Source organism: Macrobrachium nipponense, chromosome 1 (genome assembly GCF_015104395.2).
Source record: "Macrobrachium nipponense isolate FS-2020 chromosome 1, ASM1510439v2, whole genome shotgun sequence".
In the NCBI taxonomy this organism is placed as follows: Eukaryota; Metazoa; Arthropoda; class Malacostraca; order Decapoda; family Palaemonidae; genus Macrobrachium; species Macrobrachium nipponense.
In genome coordinates, this window is record NC_087200.1 from 96,364,050 (window position 1) to 96,390,183 (window position 26,134).

General features: G+C 45.3%; 1 protein-coding gene across 17 annotated transcripts in view; it reads left to right on the forward strand.

Moving 5' to 3' along the window:
• Window positions 1-12,452: 12,452 nt before the first annotated feature.
• LOC135219499 (GTPase Era, mitochondrial-like) overlaps window positions 12,453-26,134 on the forward strand; it is a 619,404-nt gene continuing 605,722 nt past the window's right edge. For 3 of the 17 annotated variants that reach the window (XR_010315451.1, XM_064256321.1, XM_064256322.1), the window contains exon 1: window positions 13,000-13,179. The gene's annotated coding sequence lies outside the window, so the exon portion shown is untranslated. Of the gene's footprint in view, window positions 12,760-12,999; window positions 13,266-13,307; window positions 13,618-26,134 lie in introns of those variants that run through there. The other 14 variants (XM_064256319.1, XM_064256318.1, XM_064256315.1 and 11 more) reach the window with 14 other exon arrangements.

Here is a 26,134-nt window from a genome sequence, read left to right on the forward strand (position 1 = left end):
GTCAGTGCTTGGAACTTATTACTTATCTCGATAGTATTGTTTTTATCTGATTTTTCTACAGTTATTTGATTTCTGGTTTTAGAAGATTGGGTACCTTGTGAGACATCATTGGATATGATTTTGCTTTGGTGTTTGAGCGCATCCTCAAATGTTTTGCGGGGAAGCTGCATTCTTTCTTCTTTCATGTCTTCCTAAGCCTCCTTAACTGTTATACCAAATTTTCTTGATCTGGTAAGGGCTTCTTGGAAATATCTGAAATAACAGAGTAATCACTAAATACGAACAATAATGTTCCATAAACAACAGATTACTTGTCAAACACTCCAAGTAATTCAATACCTTACCCTGCTCACCAAATAACTTTGGACACGAGCCAGCTATACTAAAATTACTTTAAAGCCAACCATCACCAACGTGAACTTTATCGCAAATTATCTTTATCATTCAAAAAAAAAATATTTTGTGAATCGTTATGGCATCCGGTTCGTTCGAAGGACCAGCAAAGAATGTGGTGACTAAACTGAATTTTAGGACCACATTCGGTACGATTTCATTCAACCTTAAGCCCTCCTGCACAAGCTTTGAATGAGACAAAGTTACAGTGCTGAGGAGTTTACTAACTTACTTAAAGTCAAGAAACCTTGCATTTTATTCAACAAAAGTGCAGTTAGGAAACAATCAACTGTATTTCCTGCACCAATTCTTTTTGGGTGATGCCACACGGGTTCACAAAGACGCATTTAAAGGTTTAATACATATAATTAATATTTAAAGAACAGAACAATTAAACAAATTACGTTAAGAAACAAGAAAACTAACACATTACCGCAAAAATTATTAATAAAACGTTACGTTACTTCGATAGAAATAAAACTTAAATGGCAAACAGTATCTCAGAATATCCTAATGAAGTTACTGCATGGCGACGACGATTCACGAGGTGATGTGGCTGGATCTTACAAGATTATCTTCTTTTACTTGCCTTCGTGGAGTCAGATGCTAGAATCAGAGAGCTTCACCTTTCCACCCTAGAAGAAAACTCGGGAGGAGTATATTGCATAACACAGTTATCACATATACAAAATTACAGGGTTACGTAACAAACATCAATTTAAAAACAAACATCAAGTGCTTTAATCGTAACCCAACATACAAAAAAAAAGGGGGTTTCGTCCAGAAGGCAAGCATAAATTACTGGCATGTGCCCTTACAATAAGAAAATAATATATACATAGTCTCCACAGGAAGAAGTTAGACAACACTGTAATTATACGTCATCTAATTATATAGAGATGGACAAAATATGCAAAAAAAAAGTGGTTTATTACTTTGAATATCAATGTACTAATTTATACCAACTCATTGCTATAGTTAATATAATAAAACTACTTCTGTGGAGCAAAATAATCATATAACGTATTTCCATAAAAACTGGGAAAATACTTCAAAACAAGTACTCATAAAAACTAGGAAATTTTATTCAAGGGGAATAAATGGCAATTTTTGACAGAAGTAACAAAAGAAATGCATAAACGAATGATGACATTTACAAGAAAAATTATCAACAGAATACAGCAGCTGATAGGTCTAATGATGATGATGATGAGGCTAATGATTAATACTGTGATGCATTTATAGTTAAGTTTTGTGTGAAGGAAATTATGATCAGTAATTCAGTAAATTAATATCCGAATGATAATGGGAGTATTATTTTGTGAAGAAAATTTTTCTCACCAACTATTGAAGTAAGGTGTTAATAAAGCCTTGCCTTGATTCGTTAATTTCTGATAGCTCTACTAGTGGTGATGATGAGGCTGATAATTAATATGTAATGCATTTATAGTTGAGTTTTGTGAGCAAAATTATGATCAGTAATTCAAGAAGTTATTTCCGAATAATATTGGGAGCCTTATTTAGTGAAAAAGATTATATTATTTTTTTCCACCAACCATTGAAGTAATAATTATATAAAGCTTTGCCTTAATTTAATTTATTTCTGATAGCTCTAATGATGATAAGACTGATGATTAATACTGTGATGCATTTGTAGTTAAGTTTTGTGTGAGCAAAATTATGGTGACCAATAATTCAGTATGTTAGTATCTGAATATATTTGTTTTATTTTGTGAAAAACACTAATTTTGTTTTGCAATATTTCACCAGCCATGGCAATAGAATGTTACATATACAAAGTTTTTCTTTCATTTCATTAAATTTATTTCATAAATGTCTTCATGTCCCATATAGTGTGTGCGTTTATCTATCTCTCTGTCTTTCTCTATATGTAGCCTATCTATGTCTACCTATATGTTTGACTTATATAATACATATGTGGCATCGAGTTGAAATACGTCCCCACAAAGCAGAATCCAGCTGACATCTTGACCATAGATTCAACATTGCACAACTTGAAAGTCAACCGCCTGTGGCATGAAGGACTGCCCTTTCTACACAGTGAGGGGACCTCTGAACCACGTGTCGAAGCGGGAGAATCTCCAATCCGACAAAATGTGATTACGGCCGCCCTGAGGGAGCTCAGGGAAGAAGGAACTTTGACTCCATCCACTGAACAATGGAAATTGCAAGGGAGTAAGGAGTAACGTAGACTTCACACAACTTATGAAAATTGTCTTTGGTATTGAAATTTGGGAACTGCCAAGCAGACCCTTTCTTGAAATGAGCTTACTTAGAACAGAGACACAACTTTCCTACGGTGTGTAGAAAGTTAGAGTGGTGTGGTGTGCCTGTGCCCACTCACATTAATAATTTTGTAGAACAATTAAGCCCAGTCATGCGTAACGGCATGCATAATTTTCACACGAAATAGATTAGTTAATGTTACTGATACAAAGAATGAGTAAGTATTGCTGCCCTCCATAGGTACTTTAGTATCATTATATCTCACCCATCTCCATGTAACTCACATCCATAGTGGGGTTCATGTTCTGATAACTTTTCTGGCAGGAATATTGGAGCCCTGGATTAAGGGCTACTGCAGAGAGTAGTGGGGAGATGTAGGGAATGTGTTAGCCTTCAGGCCTCTTCTCCAACAGGCACCACCTCCACCCATCCCGACCGATAGAGCACTCGTGATAAACCTCTTGATGTACTCGGGAGACATGTGTGAGGACGAAGCCCTCACACCATCGCACTTCATCAGTGGAGATGTTGTTCGCTTACTGCCCCGTGGTTCCTCACGAGAATATGCATATGACGCTGACGACATGTCAGCTCCGTCACCAATATTTCAGGCTGACAGAGACCCTCAGTCACTTTAAAAAGTACTGGAGGGAAAGCTACCTGAAATCATTGCAAGAGTGTCACGACCTGTGAGAGGCCCCCCCGACTGAGCTATACATGTAGGTGACCTCGTGCTGGTGAAAACATACCAGCGCAAACGCTGTCAATGGCCCCTCGACAGAGTCCTTGAGATTTATCCTGACGAAAAAGGAGTCACCAGGTCCCTAAAAGTCTTGTTTGAGGTAGAGGAACATCTGTGTACAACACAACATATCATCCCGCTTGAGATAAACGCCCACGACGACGAACGACGAGAAGATGATGTCCAGGACGGCAAGAGTGAAGAAAACATAAGTAATGGTGATCCAGAGATAGACATTAATGATGAAGTGAATCGACAGACTGATGAACTCGAAGAAAGTGGCCATTACGTAAGTAGTGTTAGGAGTGAAATGAGGGAAACAGTACGTGATGCAGGTATCCAACCAAAAAGGAAGGCTGCAGAGGAACAGAGAAAAGGGATGTTGGAGTGGGTAAGAGGTGATCCAGTTTAATGTAGTGTATGTATTTGTTGAAGGTAAATAGGTGAACTCTGAAAGTGTACATGTTGGAAAAGAGTTTTGAAGGAGCTAGGGCTGAGACTCCGTTCTCTATGCTCTGTTTTCTGTTGAGTCGTTGCATGCGAGCTGACCTCCCGGTCCATGGCGAACTCAACAGAAAGACTTGTATATGTGTTGATTTGTGAACTTTGTACATTTTGTAACTCTTGCATAGCACGGGAAGAGCGCCTACCATGTGAAACCCTTGTATAGGTGTTTTTTTTTTTTTTTTTTTTTTTTTTTGTTTTTTTTTTTTTTTTTTTTTTTTTTTTTTTTTTGCATCTATGTTGCAACAATGAACCTTGAATTTGTAGATCGTAACGATCTTATTGTGTAAGTGATCTGTTACTATTCTTGCCTTAATTGGCTGGTCTCGTGACATATTTCCATCTTTTATGATTGCTAAATCACCTATGCATAATTGCATCAGTGTACTGTTAAATTTTCTGCCCTTGATGATGGCTCTGATATGAGTATGCTCTGTAACGAGCACTGAGTGAGTTGAAAGTTCTTTGAAGAGGAATCTTGACTGTTTATTTCATGATTTTGCATTTATCATTGATCAAGCTATGCTTGATTATTGATGTTGAATTTATTCTACTATTGATGCTTTGAGATATGTTAATATTTGTGAACAGATATATGCTTGCAATGGCTTTGCATGATTGCAGTCGCCATGATGTGCCTTGCACCGTTTATCTATTGATGCCATGAGGTTATTCAAATTGCATTTTGAAGTGATCCTGCTTCCATTAGATGGTCTGTGTTGCTCTGTAGCATGTCATGATGAATTGACATTGCTTGAATTTTGCTTGAGCCATTTATTGCAATTATTACCTTGATAGAATTACAAGTTGTACATTGCCTTTGATTCTCTTTTGAGTTTTGATTTGTGTCCTTGTCTTTTTTGAGTGATCACTCCATATTGCACCTGTTTGCTGTCGAAAGCTAGACCCGTGCTGTAGCGCTGCACACAAGCCTGGGTTTCGACAACCCATTTGACCATGTCTGCCTACTCTGTCTGATTGCCTTGTTGCCTGCTTTCTTTCCTTCCCCCCTTTTTAGAGGGTGGAGAATGTTGCGAAAAACTGGTGCAGGAGTTTTCCATGACGTATTTCCGCCCATCCATCCATTTCCCGCTTCTCAATGTAAGGCGAATTGCCAAGTATCAAACGATCTGGCAGCTAAAGCAGAATGGTTCTTTCTTGTCAGTTCACATTTATCAGTCCTCGCCTCTTCCCCCTCATGAATTAATAACAGAATTCTTGTTGTCATGTAAATTATATAAGAAACAGAAGAATGCTTTCCTTTTGAAGAGAAAAAACTATCAGTAAAATTGACTCACCCGATCCGCCTGGGTATAAAAGGAGAGTGCGCCAAGTGCACAGCCTCTTTCTTCTAATTAACACAGATCAGTTAGCAACTCTTCTGGGTTGTGTATGTGGTGTGCAGGTGTGAACTTAGCCATGCAGGGAAGGTGTGAATGGCGTGAACATTATGCACAGCAAGTAATCGTACTTTCCTGAAGCCATTGTTGGGTTAAATGGTGTAAACCTTTGCTCACTTTGTTTAATCAACTTTCCAGAATGTGTCCCTATCTGTTTTAATGAAAGTGCGATTTAATGCAAGTGATTTTTCTGTGTTTTTTGAGTGGTCATGTGAATTTCTTCTAAATTTGGGGTGCTGTGCCATCCAAATTCATGCATTACTGCTTTGTTTCACTGTTAACATTGACAAATTCTAGTTTTGTGATAAAATTGTTAAAATCCTCCGTGTTTACCATTCGATTTGTCCTTGTGGACGGGCTGGAACCTATCCCCTAAGGTAGGGCTATAGCGAGGACCAGAGAATAAGACAGGTAGCTGGGTACTGATAATTTATTACAGGTAAACACAAGCTATAAAGGCAGCTGCGGACAGATATGTACTATCCTACCTGAACAGAGAGAAACTGGGTCTGGGCCAGAAGGATTTGTGTTTTCTCGGAGACATACATTGAGTTATACATTGACGGAAAGGCCGCGGAACACTATAGAATGGTTAAAGGAGTAATGCAGCTTCTTGATGATTAGATATAATAAAAAAATAGAGAGAAGCATTGTTCTTACAAATACTCCCCCCCCCCCACCCCCCCCCCCCCCCACCCGCCTGCAAGACAATGATTATGGAATAATGATTGGATGAAAATTTTCTAGGAGGCAACTCTGCGTCCTTGTGACACTTGTTGTGGGACGTTATTGTATTTCGAGTCCTTCGACATTGCTGGCTGACAGGATGCCTCTCCTGGCAGTTCCCTGGGGGGGTTTCACTGTCGACTGAGGGCGACCAAGACTGCAGAGGGAGCTGCATTGTGTGCGGTGGTGGTGTGGAACAGGTCGTGGGGACCCCTAGGTGCGGCGGCGGTGAAGGTTGGGCTTAGGAAGTCCCCAGCATGGCAGCGGTGTCTGGTGGGCAGAGCGGAACAACAGGTGAGGCAGCAGGTCGAGGAAGCCCACAGCTAGCGGTATCGGCAGGCAGAGGAGGCCCAGAGGTGTGGCAGTAGTGTCGGTGGGCTGAGAAGGACTACAGGCAGCCTCAGAAGGGTGAGCAGGTCCACGGGTGTGGCAGCAATGTCAGGCAGGCTGAGCGAACCCCAGGAGTGACAGCAGCATCGGCGGAGTCGAGGAAGCCCACGGCAGCGACGTGGGGGGACGGCGAGCAGGCCCACATGTATGGCAGCGATGTCAGGTGGGTAAAACAGGACCCTAGGTGCAGCAGCGGCATTGGGAGGTTGCCTAGAGACTCATAGGTGTGGCAATGGCGCTGGGTGAAGAAAGAACTGAGGAAGCCCGCAGGTTCGGTGGGCCGAAAAGATATCTGGCGTCCCCAGGTTGAGGCAAAGGAGGCCATGACATCGGATTGATGTTTCTGGACCGCCGCCTGATTTTGTGTTGGCTGACCAGCACCCAGCTACCCGTCCTCGAAAAACGCCAAAACAAGCTTGGAAGCTGTGCCGTGATGGGTCCATTAATGGCGTCGGTGTCATCCTTGGAACGGAGCTTTCAGAGACCTAAATTGTGACGCCGTATTGAGTCCGCTAAAGGTTCTCTGAAGGCAAGTGGCCGTTATTAGTCCTTAAAGGCTGGGTCTAAACTGCTGTGTCACTGCCTCTGGGAGGTCACCAGTTGTGAGGACCAGAGAGTAAGACAGGTAGGTGTGTATGGACTGAGTAAGACGAGGAGAGTGAGTGAACTGACTTTATTCGGCAAAGGAGGCTGTACATAAGGCGGCATATGGACGGAAGAGTAATGTCCGTCGTGCATGCACGAACAAACATAGCCATAAAAGGGGCAGGGCCCCTGCTGTGAATGTGTTTCTTCACAGACAAAAATACATGAATAATATTACATAGAGGGAATGGATTCCCATAAAATGCTCTACATTTTAGTTCCTGGAAGAAAAGAGAGGACATATGGTTATACGAATTTTTACAATGGAAGGGCGAACATTCGCCCGAATGTCGTCCTTACAAATACTCTCCCCCCCAAAACAATGATTACGTAGAATCGTTGGATGACTAACGGAATCTTGCGGGGAGCTGAAGGAGTCCTCGGGTTCATGATTCCCTGAGTTGAGGGGCGTCTTGCGTGTCCTCGTCATCTTGAGGGTCGGGAAGCAGGATTCTGCCCCCAGTAGTGGGCCTGGGGGGTTTGACTGCTTTCCTTGGGCAGCCTTGACAACATTTAAGGGCACTGTCAGGAACCAGCGGCGTCGGGGTTTTGCGAGGGCCTTCAGCGGGGTCATCTTCATCGGGGATGATGGCAGGCTTGAGGCAATCTATCAAGACCCAGTCCTCGCAACTGCCGACTGACACAAGGAATGCCTTCTCCTCCTGATGGACAACTCAGTGTGGGCCCCGGTAGGGCCTTGTCAAAGGCGGGTGGGTGGCATTGTTCCTCACAAAGATGAACCTGCAGGAGTCCAGAGCTCATGGATGGAACTGCTTCCTCCTGTATACATACGTCTCTCAGCAGGGAACGAGCCTCTGTGCAGCTGCATGCATCCTAGCCAGGGGAATATCAGGATCATTACTGTTGGCAGGGAAAAATTCGCCTGGCACTGTCAGGGTCTCCCCGTACACCTTCTCTGTTGGGGAAGAATTGCCATTGGCTCTTGGGGCGGTGCGGAGACCAAGGAGGACCCAGGGAAGCTGTGCTTTCCAATCGGGGCCCTGACAGCGTGCCATTAAGGAAGCCTTGAGGGAGCAGTGGACCCTTTCCACCATATCGTTGGTTGGCTGTTGGATTGTAGGACATCGTGGTGTGGTGCTGGTCCCCATCAGGCGTGCCAGGGAAACTCAGAGCTCTGACATGAAGGCGGGTCCTTGGTCCGTCGTGATGTCGTTGGGCACTCCGAAGCCGCTGATCCAGCTGGTCAGGAGGGCTTCAGCGCAGGCATCTGCAGTGGCTTCTGACATCAGAGTGGTCTTGGGCCACCTGGTAGACCAGTCGATCACTGTCAGGAGGTATCTGGCACCGTCGGGAGGAGGAAGAGGCCCGACGATGTCGACGTGGATGTGTCCCAATCTTCTCCTGGGATGGGGAAAAAAGCCTATCCCCGATTCGGAGTGCCTTCCTGTCTTGCTATTCTGGCATGTGATGCAGTTTCTGGCCCACTCCCGAGTGTCCTTCCTGATGCCGTGCCACACGAACTTCTCCGCTAGGAGCCCAGTTGTCGTGCGGGGCGACAGGTGCGAGAGGCCGTGAATGACATCGAACACCTGTTTCCTGTGGAGGCGGGTATCAGGGGACAAGGGCATCCTGTGCTGGTATCACAGAGGAGCGTCATCCTGGAGGGGCCGAAGGGGATGCCCTCCAAGGGTAGGGTGGAAATGGCAGTCTGGAAGGCTGGTACTTTGGGGTTGGAGTCTTGTTCACACACTAGGTCTTTGTAGTCAACACCGAGGTGAAGGGAATTGATCTCAACCCTCGAGAGGGCGTCGGCTATGGGATTCCTTACGGAGGGGACGTACTCGATGAAGCACCCGAACTCGGAGACGGCCGCGAGATGACATTGCTGCCTTGCGGACCAGCGGCTGGTAGTTTGTCCTTATGGTGAAGGGGACACCCTCCAGAAGATATTTGAAGTGGCAGACAGCAAGGAGCTCGTGGTTGAATGTGCTGTAGCTAATCTTGGCGGGTTTGAGCTTCTTGCTGAAAAAGGCTAGCGGTGTGGGGACTCTGTTGACCAGCTGTTTCAGGATGGCACCACATGCGATGTTGCTGGTGAGCATCAGGGGCTCGTCGGGATCCTGGTGAGCCAGAGTAGTGGCCCTGCTGAGGGAAGACTTGGTTCGGGTGAAGGTGAGCTGCTGGTCTTCTCCCCATGTCAGTTTCTTAGGTTTGCCCTTCAGGACCTGGATCAAAGGGCACGTTGTGCGGGTGATGTCCGGGACGAACTATCCCGATGAATTCTTCAAGGGCCTTGACAGTCATTGGTGTCGGGAACTTCTCCACTGCGACCACCTTTGATGCCTTGGGACAAACTCCTGCTGCTGTAATTTCGTGGCCAAGGAAATCCACCTTCTCAGTGACAAAGTGCATTTGTCAAAATGGACGACAAGTCCGTTCTCCTATAGGTGCTTGAGGATGGCCCGAACATGGTTCAGGTGCCCCTCCGGCGATCTGGAAAAGATAAAAATATCGTCCACGTAGCAGATGCAGAACGGTAAGTCACCGAGGATGCTGTCAAAGAGGCATTGAAAGGTGGCCCCAGTGTTCTGCAGGCCGAAGGTGAAGGCGAACATGAAGGTTCTGAAGGGTGTGATGATCGCTGTCTTCAGAATGTCATCGGGATGGACGGGGACTTGAAAATACAACTTTAATAAGTCGATGTTGGAGAAGACCTTGGTGCCGTGGAGGGCCCCGGTGAGGTCCTGCATGTTTGGCAGGGAGTAGCTGTCAGGCGTGGTGACGAGTTCAGGTGCTGGTAGTCACCACAGGGCCTCCACATATCTGCCTTTTTCACCATGTGGAGGGGGAGACGCTCATGGACTCGCTACCTTTCTACAGATCTCCATCTTCTCTATTTCTCTGAATGTGGTCTTGGCTTCCAGGAGGAGCTTCGGCGGGAGGCGGCTGAACTTGCGTGTGTCGGGGAGTTCTTGGTCTCAATATGGTGGAAGACGCCGTGCTTGGGAGCGGTCCCAGCCACCTGGCTAAGCTTGGGGTGGAAGACACCCGGAAACTCCTGAAGAAGGGAGGCATAGCTGTGGTGGGGAAGGATGGAGCAGATGATGGGCACTCTTGGTCCTCTGGCAAGTGGGCAGGAGAGGCAGGTCTCAGTATCGAGAAGGCACTGGTGGGCCATGTCCACTAAGAGGCCATGGTGAGCGAGGAAGTTCGCCCCCACGAGAGGGGTCCGTACGTCGACGAAGATGAAGGGCCAGGTGTAGGTCCGGCCCATGAACGCGATGGTCTGGGCGCTGGTGCCCTAGGTGCAGATGGGCGTCCTGTTTGCAGCTATGAGGGTGGTCGGGTTATCACGGGCACGGCTGCAATCCTCTGCAGACGAAGGGAACACTGACTGCATGGCACCAGTGTCAACCAGCATCCTGAGGCCGGAGATGCTGTTCTGGACGTAGCCCGGGTTGGGACTTCGTTATCACTGCTGCCATGGGAGCTTCTTTTTGGCGCTGCCTCCATTGTTTTTTGAAGGGCAGAAGAAGCAAGGGCACTTGCACTTCCATGCCTTGCTGCCAAACTGGCAGTGGAAGCAGCACCACCCGACATCTGGGAGGGGCTTCGGCGATCACTGTTATGCTGCCCCAACCATGTCCTCCTGCTGTAGGCTGTTGTTTGACGGGGGAGAGGAGAGTTTTGCAGCTTGGGTGGTGGTAAACAGCATGAAAGCCCGCTGCACCAGACTTTCCATCTCCATGGTCTCGGCATTAGGGATTTGGCTTCGGACTTCAGGCACGAGGTGGCGAAGGAAGAGTTGGTGAAGGATGCTCACCTCCTGGCTTCGTCCCTGGTGGTCCACCTCTGGCAGGAAGACCAGGTCCTGGAGCTTGTGCTAGGCCTGGGACCCGAGGTGATCATGGGGTTGACCATGAGGTCGAAAATTTGGGCAGCTTGCTGGGGAACTGGGAGGGGAAGACCTGGATGAGCTCCCTCTTCAGGCCTTTGTAGGGTAGCTCCCTGGGTTGGCTGCACATCCATGGGGAGAGGCGTTTGAAGGCCTCCACTGTGAGGGTCCCGGCGATGAGGTCCGCCTTGGTGCTGCCCCGAGTGATGCTGTGGATCTGGAATTTCTGCCTGTTGCAGCCATGTTGCAACATCCTCACTGCAGAAGGGTGGCAGCTTAACATGGCAGGGCTCTGACAATGCGGTTGTCTGGGGTGCAGGCACGGGCATCGCAAAAAAGGATCATCTCGCGGATCGTGGGGTCGAGGTGGACACAGAGGAGTCAAGTGAATGAGCTGAACTCTCCATCTTTTTGTCAGTCTCACGCTTACTGTTGACGAGAAGTCGTGAATGGCAGGCCAAACCGTAAGACTGAACGCCAAAACACTTCTGTGAAGAAATGCCATTGCAAGTCCTCTAATGGCATTGAGGAGTACCAGAGAACCTAGACTAGGTGTTGTATGGGTCCGTTAAAGGTTCTCTGAAGGTGAGCGGTGGTAATTAGTCCCTTAATGGCAAAGCCAAAGCTGCCTGGGTCACTTACTCCTGGGTCAGCAATTGTGAGGACTGAGTAAGACGAGGAGAGTGAGCGAACTGACTTTATTGGCAAAGGAGGCTATACATAAGGTGGTGTGCGAACGGAAGCGTAGTGTCCGTCACGCACACTCGAATAAACAAAGTAAAAAAGGGGCAGAGCCCTCGTTGTGAATGTGTTTTCACAGACGAAAATACATGAATAATATTACATAGAGGGAACAGATTCCTGACATATAAACATCAAAAGAAAGGGCGTAAACTGCTCTACATTTTGGTTCCTGGAAGAAAAGAGAGTACATATGGATATACGGATTTTTACACTTGAAGGGCGAACATTCGCCATAATATCTTCCTTACAGCTGGGTACCGATAATTTATTACAGGTAAACACAAGCTAGAAAGGAGGCTGTGGACGGATATGTAGTATCCTACCTGAACAGAGAGAAACTGGGTCTGGGCCAGAAGGATTTGTGTTTCTCGGAGACACACATTTAACGATAATAAGATATATATACAATGATGAAATTACATGAGTTATACATCGGCGGAAAGGCCGCGGAACGCTCTGTAGAATGGTTAAAGGAACAACGCGGCTTGATGATTAGCTAGATACAATAAAGAATAGGGAAAAGTGAACAGAGGCGAACAGTGAAAGAGTGGGAGTTGAGAAGGGATTTGAAGGTGTTGGTGTTATATGAATTATTTATTGTTGTTGCGTCTTTTGAGACCGAAAAGATAGGTCTGCAGACGGCTCCAACTAAATCATATAAACTTTGGTAATTTTCTTTATTATTCAATACAAATGCACAATATTTCAGATTGCAAATTCCCCTCTTCTTCTCTTATATTAGCATAACAAAAATTCACATTTACGAAACTCCGATAGCCCTTCTGTGGCCTGCGCTTCTTCTTTCCTGCTATAACCTCACGTTGTGGAAGGTTGGCGCTAAATAGTGGATCCATCATCCTTCATATTTACGACACAGGATTTGACCAACTCAGTCAGGGACATTGTTGGGGTTACCTCCTCCCCAACCACAACCTTCCCCGCCTTGGAGCTATCCTTGACTACTACATCTTTTGCAAAGGCAAATCTGTGTGACACATGACTCAAGATATACATGGATCAGTATGAAAACAAGAAAAACCCCTGGATACTGCAAGTAAAAGAACATATGAAAGAATTAAACACAAACTTAAGTAAAATTGGAGAAGTTGAAGGTAAACAGCTAAAAGAAATAATAAACAACTGCGACAGAAAAACATAAAAGAAATAAATAAATGAAAAGACAAAATTAAGAATATACAGAAAATATAAAGAAAATGTAAGAGGAGAAATGATTAAATTATAGGATAGAATAAAAGAAGATCCAAAATGAGGAAAAAATGAAAATTCGATAGCTTTGTGAGCAACCATATCAGGAAAAAAGTAATTGATAACCAATATACTCTTTTTTTCAGATCTACTGAGGGGGAAGTTGAAAATAGGGAAAAAAATTCTAAAAATTATGGTATTACACATATTATTACACATAGTACAGATCTATGAAAACAAGCAAAGGAGTCGTTTCAGAGACACATGCCGCCTACTACTACTACACATGCCAACGACCATAGGATGGTAGGATAACTGGATAACTGGTAAGTGCTAATGTAGTTTGCTAAATTGCTAGTTGTATTCTAATTGTCACCGCGTCACAACTGTTTGACCTAATATAAAGTAAGAGGTAAGAATGATAATGTCCAATGATTTTACGTGGAAGGAAAAACCAACGACTCAATGTCAAGTAAAAAAAATTACTAGCTAGGTACTAGCTATGAAGTAGTAGGCTAGGTAGTAGTATAGTAGTACCTAGGTAGGTAGGTTAGGCAATAGGCTACGTTAGGTACCAGGTTATTTTTGCTTGTCATACCTAGCATTGGGTAAATGACTGAACGGTGACATAGCGGCCACCTCTCCTGGAACGTGGGTACCTTCCCGAAAAAGTAATTAATCCTCTGCCATGATCGCCCATGAACATCAGTTAAGAGTTGTGGCCCATCCAGGCAACACAGCGAGACTTCTACTCTTCTCTCGAGGTAAGAGTTTGCTCCTATTAGGCTAAATTACGAAATAAAAACAATTTCCGATTAAACAGAGGTTGGTTAGCGAAGGCGAAGGTCTAGCCATGCACAGTGCTAAATTAGGCTACCGCCATAACGCTCCCGAAATTTCTACTTAGCTAAAACACCTTAGTAGGCTACCTACTAGGGTAGAATATCACGACAGGCCAACCCTCATCACGGTGGACGGGTCTTATTCACTCGATATTTAATTGGTGAAACATGAATACAATTGCAACTCTAAGCATACCATTTAAAAGACTGAAGTTTCGTCAACATATTGTGATATATGAAAGCCCCATACAAACTAAAATAAGCATGTGAGCTCTTCGTAAAATATGTTTTCAAGGCAGTTTTGAAATCCAATATGGCGGCTACGTTTTGCATGGACGGTTCTCATCAGTGACGGCCACCATCTTTCCCCAGCCTTCCCAGCACTCATTTGAACAATGTTAGCGTATGTATGTAACGTTTATTGATCTTACTCAAGATTGCAGTTGTAATCAGCACAATAAAACAACATTTTGTTGCCTATATTAGTGAAAGTATGAAACTTGTTATTCCCGGGGTTATGGTTGGAACTGAATTCATTCTTACCTTGTAATCAGTGGTTTTATCCTTACTGCCATCACAACTGAAACTCCACAGTGCTTATTTGATTGTAATTATACACATTTTGGTCTTAATTCACTCCACAGTGCACTCGAACCACATTGCTGTTCGTGTTTCCTAAGCACTCACTCCGTAAACAAAGTTACGAGCAGCAGACGACAACACTGATTATGAGATGCAAAGCTTTATTCCCTTAATTGTTTACTTTACTCAATATTTAGTTTAACTCTACTTCAAAATGTTTATTTAATTCATGTCCATTATCCCTTTTTTGCAACCAAATTAACCCCCAAAAATTACAAATGTTTCGGATGTATACTTACGAGCAGACGACTTGAGGAAAAATGGCTCATCGTTGCCAATCTAGTGGAGCGTCACACATACGCCGATGCATTTACAAACTGTTTCGATGAATTCTAGTTGTCATAGTAATGCAGTAATGATAAAATTGCTCTAATATGTATATATACTACAAATAGATACGCTAATTTCACTTATTTCCCCAGTTTTGTGTAAGTCTTATACCTAGTTTGGAGGGTAAACACATACCAATTGACAACACTGATAAACAATTGAAGAGCGCAAAATGCCGCAAAGAATGCCGTAGTCCCCTTGAATAAGTACGAATAAGTGCTGGTAAGAGGTGGGTTTACGATTGTTGTGATGACCCAGCGTCTATGGGTACAAGTGGTGTGCAGATTTAGCACATGAAATGGGAAGTTTGTTGACACAAGCGACTCCGTAAACATCAAGATAGCGTCAATCTTCTAAACATTTTTAGTTGTAAGTAAAAATTTCTAAAGCGTTTTGGTGAGATTTCCACTGCCGTAGCCACCCTTTTCAGTACCCTCTGTTTAAATCTTAAAATTTGGCCTTAATTTCTAACTTTGGAGAAAATACTTACTTCGAAAGGAGAGTAGAGGTCTTTAGCTCCGTTTTTCATCAACAAGAAGTCGCGACTGATGCCCATCTCTGGTGTCAGGACGCATTATAATGTACTTTTTCGGAGGGTGGCTAGCGTTGATTGTAGGTGGCCTGCTTGGCCTGCTGTGATATTTTACCCTAGGTACCTAAATGTAGACGATTGACATCATCTTGATGTTTGCTGAGTCACTTCAGTAAACAAACTGCCCATTTCCTGTGCTAAATCCGCAATACATACCTAGCTAGGGTAAAAAACCGCATGGTACAGGGGTGGGCCATGTACGATCAATGTGTACAACCCCAAGAAAAGTACATTATAACGCGTCCTGACACTGGAGTAGAGGTCTTTAACTCCGTTTCTCACCAACAAGAAGTCGCGTCTGATGCCCATCTCCGATGTCAGGACGCGTTATAATGTACTTTTTTTGGGGTTGTACACATTGATCGTACATGGTCCACCCCTGTACCATGCAGTTTTTTACCTTATGTACCCATAGATGCTGGTACAGTTTCTTTTTCAAAAATGGTAAAGATGCTGTTTGAAGTGTGGCTGAATGAAGGCACAGGATATTGGTATGGCAGCCGTATCCCAATCGCAGTATATACCTGTTGGTACGGTAGTGAATTGCGCATGCATCAATTTCAGACTTCCTGCCGTACAAATAACATAGTGTGGTGGGGGTACGGCAAATTCGGTCAGGGGTGCAGTATTGCGCTCTTGACTTGCTGTAGGTATGGCAGTTAGCAGTATCCATTTACCAGTTTGCTAATCATACTGTATTATGTGACCAGAGTTCGGCTGCTAGGCGGAACAGTCCCGCTTTTTGAACATCTGTCCCCCTTTTTTTTGCTTTTGTGAATTTTGTCCAGTTTTTTTGTGCTACAAAAACAAAACTATCCCAATTTCAATGGAATAGTGCTGAAATTGTTTAATTTTGCCATTTCACTAGCTGGTAAATTCTATTGTCTTTTCCGACAGCTGCAATACCCAATGAAGTGAATTAAAAGAATATTCTTCTTCTTCCCAGCTTTTTCCCATTTTTATATGGGGTCGCCGTTTCGGATGAGCCGTTTCCATCTATTTCTATCTTGCGCTTCTGCCTCATCAATTCCCTTCTCATGTAAATCTCCTCTCACACAGTCCTTCCATCTCTTTCTTGGTCTCCCTCTCTTTCTTCTTCCTTGCACCTCCACTCCCATAGTATGTCTCCCAGCGTGGTCCTCATCTCTCCTCAACAGGTGTCCATACCATCTCAGCCTCCCCTCCTGCACTTTCTTTGATACTTCCACCACCTTAGTTGACCCCCTTATGTAGTCATTTCTGATCCTATCCACTCTTGTTACCCAGACATCCACCTAAGCATTCTCATTTCTGCCACATCCATCTTCTTCTGCTCTGCTTTTCTCATGCTTGCTGTTTCCGTACCATACAGCATTGCTGTTCTTACCACCGTCTTGTGAAATTTTCCTTTTAACCTAAGCGGCACTCTTTTGTCACAAAGAACTCCCGAGGCCGCTCTCCAGTTGTTCCAGCCTGCCTGTACCCGATGTTTTACTTCTTCTTCCATACTTCCTCCAGCGTTAACAAAAGATCCCAAATACTTAAACTTATCAACTCTCCTTATTTGCTCTCCACCAAGCTGAATACTTTCTCTATCATCCCCTCAGTGGTGGTACACATATATTCTGTCTTGGATCTACTTATTCTCATTCCTCTGTCCTCCAGTACTTGTCTCCATCTTTCCAATTTCACTTCCAGATCTTCCCTGCTCTGACACACAGAACAATATCATCCGCATACAATATGTTCCATGGTACTGTCTCCCTTACTTCCTCTATTATAACATCCATCACTATGTTAAAGATAAATGGGCTCAGAGCCGACCCTGGTGTAATCCTACTCTCACCTCACAACCTTCTGTCTCCCCAACACTGCTCCTCACTCTGGTAAATACATTCCGGTACATCTCTTGTATCAATCGCACATACTTCTCTGGCACCATCTTCTCCCTCAGGCTCCCTCCATACCTCTTGTCTCGGGACTCTGTCATAAGCCTTTTCAAGGTCAATGAATACCATATGTAGGTCCCTTTGTCTTTCCCCGAATTTCTCCATTATTTGCCTCAGACAAAATATACCATCTGTTGTTCCCCTTCCCTTCATAAATCCCATCTGCTCTTTACCTATTTGTACTTCTTCTCTCAGTCTAGCATCTATCATCCTTTCCAGTATCTTCAAAGTGTGGGACATCAATTTAATGCCCCTATAATTACCACACTCTTGGACATCGCCTTTCCCTTTAAAAATTGGGATCAATATACTCCCACGCCACTCATTTGGTATCTTTTCCTGTTCAAGGATCTTTATCATAAGATCGTACAGTATATCCACTCATCCATCCTTCATCTCCTAATGCTTTCCATGCCTCCACCGGGATCATGTCTGGTCCGGTTGCCTTCCCATTCTTCATCTTCTTCAGTGCATTTAGTACCTCTTGCCTAGAAAACCTCATTACCATGCCAATTTTTTTTTGTTCACTTGCCCATCCTCTCTTATTAGTCTATTATTTTCTTCATTTAACAACTGTTCGAAATATTCTTTCCATCTCTTCACAATGTCTTCCTCCTTTCTAAGCACTACACCCTCTTGATTCTTTATTTGTTTGATGTGTTGTTTTATCTCTTTGGTGCTCTTATTTCTAGCCTTTGAATTAAAAGAATATTGTAAAGTGTATAAAGGCGGCCCTTTGCAACTGCCGATGTTGGGCAGAATAAAGGGCTGAGAAAGTCACCAAAGGTACGATGGTTGTGTATGTATTTATATATAATCCTCTTTGAATCTCCTCTTCGGAGTTCTTTTCAGGGCCGATTTGATCGTTCGTGACCTACGTATACACAATTTTTATTGCAGTGTCTTACCGAACAATTATACAGCTGTAGGTTCCCTACAAATGGCAGACAATAGATTCAAAACTGTGGCGCCGCCATCGCTGATGTAGGTGACGTCATCTCCCTCCACTTGAGGGAGCTACAGGTACAACTGTCCAGGTAGCATCAATTCGTTCTCTGCCAGCTTCTGGTGAACATCGGTGGTCGGTGCAGACTTTTTTCTTCATTTGTTGGGAAGTATTATCTCTCCAATATCAGTGAAGTATTCAACTCCGTGTTTGTAGGATTGAAGCTGAATTTCTTTTCTGCAATTTTGTGGTTTTACCATCATGTCGGACTCTAGTCTTTCAGTAGTTAGGTTTTGCGCCAGAGGGTGCAAAACTAGGTTAGTTAAATTAATTTATGATTCGCACACTAAGTGCATTAAGTGTAAGGGTTGTGAGTGTTCTAGAGAATCTACTTGTGATGAATGCAAGGATTGGAGTGAACAACAGTGGAAAGTTTTTGTTTCTCACTCAGGGAAGATAATTAAGGATAGGAAGAGGAAGGCGGCTCTCAGAGCTGAGAGTAAGACTAGTTTAGCTTCTTCTGCTTCTTCTATTGAAGCACCTGCTCCTATTCCTTCTCCTTCTCCTCTTATTATGTCTCCGATCTTGAGTCCTCCTACTCCTGCTCCTGTAACTCCTTTGCCAACTTCCCGTGGAGTTTCTCCTGACACCATTGCCAGCCTCGAGTCTAAGTTTAAAAAGAAATTTGATGTATTAGCTAATACGGTTATGCAGTTAGGTTTATCTGTAAAGTCTTTCATAGAAAAGACTTCTAGTGAAGTGAAAACTCAGTGCAGTGCAATCTGAGGGGGTGGCTGTTTGTCCCGATAGTTCTCCTAGACGAAGGTCCCTCTCCCGCTCCCCCGCCTCGGGGAGAAGACATACCGGAGGTCCAAAGGAGACTGTCGGGGTTTGCCCACAGACAGTCGCTTCCTCCGTCGATCCTGTGGTGCGACAGCAGGATTCGACTAAACACCATTCGAAAGGTGTGTCGTTCGGTAATCAGTTATCGACAGAGTCGAGTGATTCGTCGCCGGTTAGATGTCGTAAGTAGCGTGATTCTTCAGTCTCACATCCGTTAAAGAGACGTTCAACTGAAGAGGTGTTCTCTCCGCCCCCTGTGAAGAGGAACAGAGAAGTAGATATCTCTCGCCTGTCGTGTAGTGTAGCTACATGGACTTCGCCTTGTATTCTTACGACAGCGACAGCTGCCTTCGACTCGGTTGTGGAGCGACTGATTCTGCGACAGATAATTTGACTGGCGCGAGACCTCCGGTGGCGATCGTGTCGAAGTCCACGACCCCAGTTGCTTCGACTTCAACTCAAGAAGACGAGAATCTAGTTCCTTTACGTCGACAGTTGCAAGAGCTGATGAACTGGGTGAAAGAAAACAAACAATGTACGAAGAACAATGAGTCGAATCAAGAACCGTCTCTGTCGCCTATCTCTTCGGATGATGAGGAGGATTTAGAAGTGGACTCTATCCCTCTCTCGTGCTATTCGAAACTTTTACGCTACCTTCTCGACATGTACCCGGATTACTTCGTAGCAGCAGCTCCCAGGTCGCCTGCTTCCATCTTCCTGATGAGATGGAAGAATTTCGGTCCTCTTCTCCCGAAGCTCGTACTTTCCAAGGCTGCTAAACATTCGCTTCGTGATATAGAAGATAGGTTGAAGGTCAAGAGAGAGCTCGGGAATGCAGCTTTCGCCTATCCTCCGTCGAAGCTTGTTAAAAAGAGGTATAGGTTCTATGTAACCGGAGAAGCCCCCTCTATGGGAGTGTCTGCCTCCTCCCAGGGGGACTTCTCTGGCTTGGTGGATGCAAATAGGAGGTCCGTTTTTGCAGCAGCTAAAATATTCTTTACATCGCCTGAGTTGGACCATATGGTAAAGAATATTTTCAAGATTTTAGAAATTATGAGTTTCTTGGACTGGACGATTGGAGCCCTCGCTACGAAAATAGAGGATTGCCCTACTCTCCAGGAGGACCTGGCATCGGACTGGCTTGGGGTCTTGTCATGTGCCGACAAATCAGTTCGGGATGGTTGCGATGAGCTGGCCTCTCTCTTTGCATTCGGGACTCTCAAGAAAAGACAGCTCTGGTAAACCCTCGACTGTGACGACTACCACCTCGGAATTACCCTTGCAGAAGAAACCCTTTTGAGGGGGTAGGTCTAGACCATTCGTCAGGCCTCGATTGAATTTACGACACCCAACCAAGTCCTCGACCAAACCCGACACGAAATCATCCAAGTGATTCTTCAATCCTTCATGCTCCGGTAGGGGACAGATTGTTTCTCTTTTGGGAGGAATGGAGTCGCAGAGGGGCAGAGCCCTGGGTGACCCAAGTTCTTCGGTTTGGTTACTCCATTCCTTTCAAAGACACTCCGCCTCTATCCAATGTTCCCATCACATTACCCACCTACTCTCCTGGCTTGGAGAAGTTTGTAGTCTTAACCCGAGAAATAGAGAGACTCGTACAGAAGGCTGTCATAGAGGAGATAAGCGACAGACCATCCCCGGGGTTTTACAACCGTCTGTTCGTAGTCCCCAAGTCATCGGGGGGGCTGGAGGCCTGTACTGGATGTAAGCACACTGAATTTGTTCGTTCAGAAGAACAAATTCAATATGGAAACGACTCGTTCAGTGTTGGAATCCCTTCGTCAAGGGGACTGGATGGTATCCCTGGATATGCAGGACACATACTTCCACATTCTAATTCACCAGGACTCCAGGAAATACCTTCAGTTTGTGTTCATGGGCAAGATCTACCAGTTTCGAGCTCTTTGCTACGGCCTCTCTACAGCACCGCAAGTATTTATGCGAGCGTTGACTCCTCTGGGAAGGTGGTTACACCTCCTGGGCATCAGAGTGTTACTTTACCCAGACGACTGGCTTCTCCGCTCCTCTTCGGAAAGTCAGTGCATGAAGGATCTCAAGAGGACTCTTTTATTAACTCACTCGTTAGGTCTTCTTATAAATGAGGAGAAATCTCGGCTAATTCCGACTCAGAACATTCTTTATTTGGGGATGATTGAACTCTCGAGTTTTTCGGGCTTTTCTTTCATCAAAGAGAGTCCAGTTGTGTCTGGAAGTAGTACAGGACTTCCTGAACCGCAAGTCCTGTTCCGCCAACCATTGGACCAGTCTGTCAGGAACACTAGCTTCGGTGGAACAGTTTGTCAAACTCGGAAGGTTGCACACGAGGCCCCTGCAATTCTTCCTGAAGGCTTCATAGTGCAGAAAGACTCAACCGGACTCGACAGTATTCTCGATTTCAGACAAAATCAAGGAGGACTTAGCGTGGTGGCTTTCAAAACCAAGACTGGTAGAGGGGTCTTTCACTTCGTCCGCTCCACCCAACCCTTCAGTTCTTTTCAGACGCCTCCGACGCAGGTTGGGGAGCCCTGTTGGGGAGCCCTGTTGGGGAAGAACGAAACATCAGGGGAATGGTCAGAAATGTAGCGCTCTCTTCATATCAACATGAGGGAGCTAATAGCAGTGTTCCTGGGACTTCAGGCATTCTTTCATCTCGTGACGGGACAGGTGGTAGCAGTTCACGGAGACAACTCCACAGCACTTTCCTACATCAGGAAACAAGGGGGAACGCGCTCCTTCACCCTCTACAACCTTGCAAAAGATCTGCTTCTGTGGGCAGAAAAATTTCAAGTTACGCTGATCCCTCGATTTGTTCAAGGGAAAATGAACGTGTTGGCGGACGGACTAAGTCGCCGTCATCAAGTACTGCCGTTAGAATGGACTCTCGATGCGAAGGTCTGCCTAGACCTATGGAAACTTTGGGGAAAGCCAATGATAGACCTCTTTGCAACCTCGAGGAACAACCGCCTTCCGCTGTTTTGCTCTCCATCCCGGACCCTCTTGCATGGTCAGTCGATGCAATGTTACTGGACTGGTCGGGCCTGGAAGCGTACGCTTTTCCCCCGTTTGCTGAATAAAGTGCCATTCCACAAAAATGTTTCTCTGACACTAGTCGCTCCATTCTGGCCAAGGAAAGAATGGTTCCCAGATCTCCTCGACTTGCTCGTAGACTTCCCCAGACTTCTTCCGTTAAAGAAATGTTTACTCAGACAACTGCACTTCGAAAGATTCCACCAAGGATTATCCGCTCTGGCACTGACAGGATACAGACTGTCAGGAGTCTCGTCAGAGCGAAAGGTTTTTGTACATGAAAACTTACCCAGCAGATATATACTTAGCTATAGACTCGGTCGTCCCGACAGAATTTCAAAACTCGCGGCACACTCGACAGGTAGGTCAGGTGATCCACCATTCCCGCTGCTGGGTGGCGGGATCCGGAACCATTCCCGTTTTCTAAGCCAGATTTTCTCTGTCGGCCGGAAGGACAACATCTGTTGTTCGTTCCTCCCATTTTGGATTTCTACTCGTTTGCCGAGAATTTGGATTGGTTATATTGGTGACGTATTCTGTTTTCTCTGGCTTGGCATACGCTTATTGTGGACTGTTTTTCGACTTTGATTAGGATTGTTCTTTCACGATGTCTGACGCAAAGGCTTCACCTATGTTTTGGGTTTGTACAATGGAGAATTGTAAGACTAGGCTGCCGAAATCTTCGGTAGACCCTCATAATGTTTGCGCTAAATGTAGAGGTAATGAATGTTCATTTAACAACACCTGTAATGAGTGCGAGAAGTTAACAGAGCTTGAATGGAAGAACTTATCTTCTTATGTAAGAAAGCTTGAGAGAGATAGGATTAGGAAAGCTTCAGTTAGATCCTCAAGTAGATCTTGTTCTCTGGAACAAGAAGTTGATAAATCTCCTGTAACTAACATTTCTCCCTTAGCCGCAGCTTCTTCTCCCTGTATTGAATCCAAGGATTCTTCCTCTGAAAGAGAAAATGTTAAAGCTTCGATCAAAAAGCTGCAAGCTCAGTTGCAAGCTTTGGATGAAGGTAAGAGTGTTGACAGTGATATGTGCAGTGTCCCCAGTGAAGTGGAGGGGGCGTCTGACCGGTTCCACATTGCTCCTAGGCCTAGACCTCTTTCAAACTCCCAGGACCAGGGGAGGAGGAATGTCGAAAGCCGCAGGGAGGATGTGGGGCATCCCCAACGGTCAGGTGTCCCTTCGGCAGATCCTTATGTAGCGTCCCAGGCTGCCTTGGATAGCCGCAGAAAGGGCATCCTAAGGGAGTGTTTTTCGGCTTCGGATTCATCCTCTCCTAGACGTGGATGGAGTTCAGCCTCTCAGTCGTGCCCTTTGAAGAGAGCCTGGAAGGCGCCGAAAGGAGACGCTGCGGATTCGAGCCCAGAGCGTTTTCCTGAGGATTGGCCTTCAGAACATAAGAAGTCGAGGCAAGAGGAGCCCTCTCTTCAGGATCCCACTAAGAAGTTCCTGATCTGCCTTCAGGAGCAGTTATCCTCTCTGGTAGGCTTTTTTACCAGAGATTCGACAAGAAGGAAAGACGTTTCTCTACCTGTCAAGAGTTCCACTAAGCGCCCCTCTTCTGCTAGGAGGGATCTCTCATACTCACCAAGACGCGTCTCTCCAGATTCCAGGGACTCCTTTGACAGGAGCTTTTCGCCTGATAAGCGATGCCCTTCGCCCTTTAGGCGCTCTTCTCCGCGGAGTAGACGCCATTCTCAAGACAGGGTTTTGGAGCCTAACAGAAGCCCCTCACTTCATCGTTCCCCAGTTGTTCAGGAAGGGCGTAGCCGCTCCCCTAGAAGACGTCTGGAATCTAGTAGGAGTCACGATCGTTTCAGGCTCAAGGAGACGGGAGAGAGCCGAGATCGGTTCAAGCGCCAAGAGTCTTCGGAACGTCAATAGGCGAACAAGCACCAGGAGTGGTTCAGGCACCATTATTCTGCGGATCACCAGGAGTCAAGCAGCAGACAGGAGTCAGTCAGGCGCAAGGAATCAGTCAGACGTCACAAGTCGGTAAGGCTCCAGGAGTCTCTCAAGCGCCAGGAGTCAGTTAAGCGCCAGGAGTCAGGGCGCCAGGAGCCTCACAGCCGTCAGGAGTCAGGGCGTCAGGAGCCTCTCAGGCGCCAGGAGTCAGGGCGTCAAGAGCCTCTCAGGCACCAGGAGTCAAGGCGTCAGGAGTCAGTCAGGGAGCTTCAGAAGAGCAGGTGCCAAGAGCCTGTTAAGCACAAGGAACTTTGCAACTTCCAGGATCCTCATAGTTCCTTTTTCGCTAGGAATTATTCTCCTCCTTCAACTTCAAACAAGTATGTGCCTAGGAATCAGCGCACTCCTTCGCGGGAAAGGAGTATATACTTCTCTGGGCAGGAGCCCTATTCCTTCCAAACGTTCTCCTTCAGTTGGTCCTTTAGAAGAAGTATCTGATGAAGAGAAACCTGTAGATGTAGCAGTCTCGGACTACAAGAGGCTCTCGTTACTGCTACTCAAGGAGTTCGGGGACTCCCTTCACCCTGCTGACCCTCCCTCTCCGGGATCGCTTATGTCCAGCACTAGAGCACATAAGTCCTCATCATTTGTGAAGATGCGCCCTACATTATGTATGAAAAAGGCTTTAAAAAACTTTGCTGAATGGCTGCAAGCAAAGAGGGAAGCTGGTAAAACAGTTTTTTCATGCCCTCCTTCCAAATTAACAGGGAAGCCCGGAAGGTGGTACGAGACCAAAGAGCCCACGGGATTGGGTCTTCCGTCGTCAGCAGACTCTGATTTTGCCTCATTGGTAGACTCCTCCAGGAGACGGTCTCTTCTTTGTGCTTTAGCATCAGCTAGAAGAATCAGTGAGCTGCATGCTATTGATAAGAGAGTTGGATTCGCTAAGGGCAATGCCATTTGCTCATCAATGCTGGGGTTTTTGGCTAAGAATGAAAATCCCTCACGTCCTTGGCCTCGTTCTTTCTCTATAAAGAACATTTCGGAGTTAGTGGGGCCTAATGAGCCGAAATGTCTTCTCTGTCCAGTGAGAGCACTTAGACATTATGTGCAAAGGACCAAAGGTATAAGAGGTAAAAGTGATAACCTGTGGTGTTCAGTGAAAGATCCTTCTCGTCCTCTTTCTAAAAATGCGCTCTCCTTCTTTTTAAGGAATTTGATTTCTGAGGCACACGGACAATGTCAGGACTCAGATATCAAAGTGTTTAAAGTCAAAGCTCATGAAATTAGAGCAGTGTCTACGTCTATGGCCTTTAGACGTAATCTGTCTTTGAAAGACATTATTAAATCTACATATTGGAGAAGCAATTCTGTCTTCGCATCTCATTATCTGACAGATTTGCAAACCACATATGAAAATTGCAGTACATTGGGGCCATTCATTGTGACTGACACGGTATTGGGTGAGGGAGAGAAGGATGTATCCCATCCTCACTAACTTTTCTCCTTGATTATGTTTTTTGTATTTTTAAGGTTGTCTGAAGATACAGGGAGTTTTTTGAGTATCTTTCAGTCTTTTAATGTCTGGTGTATTTCTTAAACGGTTGTGGTGATCCCTCGTTTTTCATTGTATTTTATGGTGATTTGTACTGCGCCCTGAGCAGGGGCATTATAGTCTTGTCCGTTACGGTCACGTCCTGAACGGCAAGTACTTATTATTGTGTCCGACGCACGGATCCATATATCCTGTCGGTACAATAAAGGCCAGCAGACTACAGAGGCAGTAACCACTGAGTCAGCGGTCTTTAAAGGTAAGGAACCTATATCTTCGGATAATTCCAACCAGTTGTTATTTAGCTGCCATTGTCCCACCACCTAAATGTGTCAATCAGCTATATGTAACCACCGGGTAAGTTATATAAGTGAAAATGACATTTTTATAATAATATAAAGTTTCACTTATATACTTACCTGGTGGTTACATAACAAAGCCCGCCCTCCTCCCCTCATATGGACAGGTAGGCATGAAACTTCTGATTTATTGTTGGAATGGTTCCCGGTACCCGGTAGAGGGCGGGAGTAGAGGGATCACCTGTCAAACCATTAGCGCTACCGCGAATTTCAAATTCTGCCGTGACGTCAGGAGACGACAGCTATATGTAACCACCGGGTAAGTATAAGTGAAACTTTATATT